At 36.9% G+C, this 5578-nt stretch overlaps 1 pseudogene; it reads right to left on the reverse strand.

Annotated features, from left to right (window-relative positions):
• Positions 1-1210: 1210 nt before the first annotated feature.
• Positions 1211-1690, reverse strand: LOC127747600 (2-hydroxyisoflavanone synthase-like; annotated as a pseudogene).
• Between the last annotated feature and the right edge of the window lie 3888 nt (positions 1691-5578).

Raw genomic sequence — 5578 nt, forward strand, 5'->3', positions numbered from 1 at the left:
ACCTATGTTTAATCCTCCATAAATACTATCTTTCAAAAATCTATTGTAACAGTGATCACAATTAAAATATTTCTAAGACAACTCATTATTAGAATAAGTTAATTGAATAAACTAACATCAATATGATAAATTTAACCCTTTTTTTGTATTATTCTCAACTGTTTTTATATTTTTGGGTGATATAAGACAATTTTAACTAATTTCTTAGGCTACAAAAAAATTATACTACAATATTAAAAAAGAGCCCCGTTACTTTGGTCCAATCCACACAATCTAAATAATTAATGCTCAGGCCTTTTTCACTCCATATCTAGCTGAAACACAAATCAATCATACTTGCACCATAAGATTTGGTTTAGTGGCAATTGTGTTTGCCTTATTAGATCTTGTCTTTGGGTGATTCCGAGTAAAATGATGAGGTGTTCTGCTTTGGTGATCCTAGTGGTGAACTGGGCCATGAACTTTTTGAAAATGTCATGAAAGCTGGCTATGGAGCCGTTTGGACCATTTGATTGCGTGGCCGACTAAGTTTATCGAGAAGGCCTTACACCGGACCATGTCGGCGACTCCTTCCAGGTTCATCCTGGCCTTGAAAGCCGTTAAGTGTTCTTGGGGATCTTTGGTCCCGTTGTATTTCATATCAGTGGGCTTGTTGAAGTCCTTCGAGAGTTTGGCTCTCAAAGATTTTTCTTTGAACGGGATGGCTTCCATTATCACGTGCATGTTTCCTGCTCGTTTGGCCTCCCGAAGATGCTGTCGGTCGTCTTCTCCGCGTCGGTATTTTAGGTCTAGGGAAATGGTGCGGTCGTGCTGTTTGTTGTGTCATTGCACCGGCAGCCTAGTGTTTCTGGTATCGCGGTGAGATAAGATCCTGGAGGTTGCTTGGCTTGCATGCTCTGGGTGGTACCGTTCTTTGGGTGTAACTCGGCCTTTGAAGTTTTGCACCCTGAGGCACAGCTCTTGGATTATCTGAACCGCCTTCTCTTCCAGGCCGTCGGTTGGCTGGGCTTCAGTGGGAGGACAGTTTTCCTTTCTTTGTTGTTGCTGGGTTGGGGTTGGTTGGCGATGTTCCGCGCTTGTTATCCTCCCGTGGGTGGGAGGAGTGTTATCTTGGTGTTCGGGAGTTGGGCTTCGTGGGTTTGAGTTGGGGTGTTAGCTGGAGGATTGCTCCTCGAGGTTCTCCATCATGCCGCCATGATTTGGAAGTCTCCTACATCTGTGCAAGAACCTTGAGAACTTTCTTGATCTCTTGGCTCTTGAAAGGTCTGAGCTTGGCCACGGTGGTGACATTTAGGAGGTCGTTCATGATGAGCTTCCTTATGAATTTTCAGTAAGGTCCGAAGGGGGATCATGGTGATAGAGTTCTCATAGGTGAGGCGGCGAATGGCAGATGTTTGGAACCTGGTGTTGAAGGAGGTGATCTCGTGGGTTTGGAGGAAGAGCTTGAAGAGTTCAAAAGAAGAAGCAACCACGGTGGGCATGGAGTCGAAGTAGAGGGAGAAGATGGGGTCATGGCGCTTGGAGAGACGGATGAGGGAGTGGTGAATGAGAGGGTCCAAGAGGTGGACGTGTCCCACTAAAGGGAGGTGAGACTTTGGGCTCAGAGAATTTGGAATTTCACCGTTGGAGTAGAGCGAAGGTGCATAAAGAGTGTTATCACTAAGAAGGTGATCGCAAGTCAAAGAAACATTGTTTCTTTGGGATTTCGCCATTGGAGTAGGGCGAAAGTGTGTTATCACTAAGAAGGTGATGCAAGTTAAAGAAACATCATTCTTTTTTTCTCTCAGTTACAAGCAAGAAATCGAGTGAGTTTGAGGATTGTTCTTCTGGATTATCCGCATGCCACCACGATATTGCAAATTTTCCACAGACGGCGCCAATGTACTGGATGCCTCTGGTATGGGTGGAGAGATGGATCGGGGACTTGCGAGTCGAGGTAGATGTCGGATCCTCTTACTGGAGCAATGGGGGGTGGCACCTGCAAAGACACTCCGACGCTCAAGTCAGAATGGATCTAAATGGTAAAAGGTGTGAAGAGTGAATGAGTACCTGAGAGGGCCTAGGGCTCCCCTTTATATAGGCGATGGTAATTATCTTATCTTATTTGGCTAATATAAGGGAGGTATTTGAATTTAATTGTTGGTTAGAAGCTCTAGTGAGCCGATTCCAGGCCTTCCAGAAAGGCGAAGCAGGTCAGACCCGGGTTACTGGGTTCGGAGACCGTTCTGGGTGTAGGATCTGTGAGTCGGATCCATAACAGGTTACAAAAGCATTTACCATTCAATACTCAAATTCAATCAGGAGTACACTATAAAAAGGAGGAGCAAAAAAATGATTGATAAGTTTCTTTGCGAATTTTTTTCTTTTTGAACTTTTCTATTTATTTATTGTTGTTCTTGCTCCACTTATTGTATTGAGCTCTCTTGTTTAAAAAAAACACTCACATTCAATCTCATTCAATATGTTACTAATTAAATATTTCACATGTATTTTCTTATGTAACATAACTATTACTACCAAGATCATTAATTTTTTAAGCTCACATTAATTTTTTTAAACTCAGCCATTTTGCTTTCATTCTCATTGAACCTAACATCCAGTTTTCTTCAACATTCAACATACAATAACATAGCAACTCCAATAAAGTTTAATTACTATGCGTACGACTATAATTACCACTACACAAACCATTCATTTTTAGCATCATTGAAGGGTTTAACAATAACTTTAAAAGGGATTTTTTATTTTAATAAATTAAATAAATATTTTATTTATTGAAATAAATAATTATAAAAATTATTACGAAAATATATCAGCCTCTCCTATCTCGTTTATACTATAAATGAGATAATTTTGTACGTATGATGTAAACAAGATAGGTATATTTTTCAATTTTTATATATCTCGCTCGTTTATACTAAAATTATCCTACAAACGAGATATGTGTATTTGTAATTATAAAAATATAATTTTTTAAAATAATAAAAAATATTAATAATTTAAATTAAACAAAACTCTTAAAAATGGAACGGTTCAAATAACTCAAATGACATAGTCTTCTTCGCCAACGAGCAATAGCTCAAATGACATAGTCTCCCCATAATTTAACTTTTATTTGAAATCGTTAATCTTTTCTATTATTTGAAATCGTCAATCTTCCCTATTATTTAAAATCGTCAATCTTTTGTATTATTTGAAATGTTCCATTTTTAAAAATTTGGTCCAATTTAACTTATTAATATTTTTTATTATTTTTAAAAATTATATTTAATTATTTATAAATACATATATCTCGTTTACAGTAAATAAATGTAATATAAATTGATAAATATGCTACAAATTATTTATTTTGATAATTAAAATAATTAAATTATTTATTTAAAAAAATCTTTATTTTGTGATGGTATGTTACCCAATTTCAAATATGGGTCCACTATTTCCATCGGCTGCATGTCCTAGCCGACAATTTCCTCTCAAGCTTGGCTAAGGAAAAGGACACACAACGTCATTTTCATAAGCATAAAACGGGTTAAGGAAATGACCAGTGCTAGGATCTACCTGCACTCTTTCTCTCAATAGTCTACAGCATTATTTAATCACACATATGCACCATCTGAATATTATATTATATATCTCGACGCCTCTGCATACTTGCATAGCAATAAGACAATAAAGTACAATTGTAACACCCTACCACACTAAGCTTTACGCTTAAGCTGTAAACAGAGGTGGTGTGGTATTACGACCTCTAAAATAAAATGAGTGCATATAATAGTAGAAGAATTATAATATGCTAGGAGCCTTGAAGAAAAGAGGAAACAAAATCGCAAAATAAAAGCGCAACGCTCAAAGAACGGGTTAACCTGCGTGCTAAGAAAACCATAACTATTAAACATATGATAACAGAAGTAGGAATAGAGTGCCAAAAATACAGAATAACAAGCTCCTAACTCAGCCTGCGAAGTCAAGACTGGTCGGAGAATATTTACATATATATACATACATATCCAAAACCCAAAAGTACATATACACAATCCTACCTCTCCATAAACCTCTAGGAGGATCAAAAGAACAAGTTATGCGGAGAGAAAACCAAGTACATATATACACATCATAGCATAACAAAATAACACTATAACCACTCCGTTTCAAGGGTCCAAACACCTAACGAGATGCCTCTCGACCTGCATCTGAAAAACAACAACATAGTATGGAATGAGAACCGGAGATTCTCAGTATGGTAAAGGTGCCACACACATAATATATAAGGTCCTGGGAATGCCAAAGGCAATCCTAGAACGCTGACACTCAGATTATAGAGCTTAAAGTATTAAACAGAAGTCATAAAAGGTGGTTTACTAAGGATATTTAAACCAAACTTAATTTAACCTTAAATCTAAATCCCATTCTGCCATTCCTCCTTACCTCCAACTCCATCATACATTTTCACAGACAACTAAACAGACAAAGACAAGCACAAGAAGGTTACAAGTACTGCAGATAACAAATATACATTTAACATGGCAAGTACATTTAGGCACACCCAGTTAATACACAAGCAAGTAATTCAAGTAATATACATATGATGCATGCCTGTCCTATGGCTGATGAGGCTCATCTGTCGGTTATCCAGCCAACCCGACAAGTCTGAATTGTACTTAGACGGTCTCCGGACGTGCATCCCCATGAGTCTATGCATAGCTTTATCTCAAATAATCAATATTGCTCAATGGGGGTAACATTTCCGGGAATTTATATAGTGCCCGCTCACACTTACGTCGTAGGGTCAACAGAGTATCGAGTTTTCTACTTGGTACACGTGGTGGCAAGCCACGGCACTTTATCCAGGGAATCTCGTATCTCAGATCATTCAAATTCATAAGCCATGTTCTAAGAATCAAACTTCAACTTATAACATACTCATTTTCTTAATAACTCAAAATCAAACCATATAACCTTTAAATCTAAATCTCTTTTAAATAATCATCTAAACAAAATCTCTAATTTTTATAAAATTTTGTCAGCATCTCCTCTAAAACTCAGACTTTACCACCCTTTTCGGGTCCAAACCTGCTTTCTTTTCAATTCAATATACCCTTCCTCATTATCATAACCGTCACCACAATAAATCTACCTCATATCGACAATTATACTCATACAATATTCAAATCTAACAACCAAAATTCAACTAAGGATCATAGTTCACTAATCCTAGGCTTCTAACACAAAATACCTTAAATCAATAATTCACCAAATTATTAGTTAATTAACAAGCACCAAACCAACCATGTTCATCAACAATAACATTCAACCATAATTCTCTCCAAATTAACATAATAACATTCACCATCTAAAATTAATAACTAATTATCCAATAAACTTTAACCAAATATATTCATCGACAAATTACTAAACATTAAACATACACCTGTATTCCAACTTATCCTATGGTCATCTAGCCTAAGTTTTCACAGAACCTTATATATTAAATGTAAGAAACCTAAATCATACCTTGGCCAATTTCCACATAATGACCAAAGCAAATTATTTAAAATCAAGGCAGCCCCTCAAAACTCAA

The sequence above is a fragment of the Arachis duranensis genome, chromosome 5, assembly GCF_000817695.3.
Source record: "Arachis duranensis cultivar V14167 chromosome 5, aradu.V14167.gnm2.J7QH, whole genome shotgun sequence".
In the NCBI taxonomy this organism is placed as follows: Eukaryota; Viridiplantae; Streptophyta; class Magnoliopsida; order Fabales; family Fabaceae; genus Arachis; species Arachis duranensis.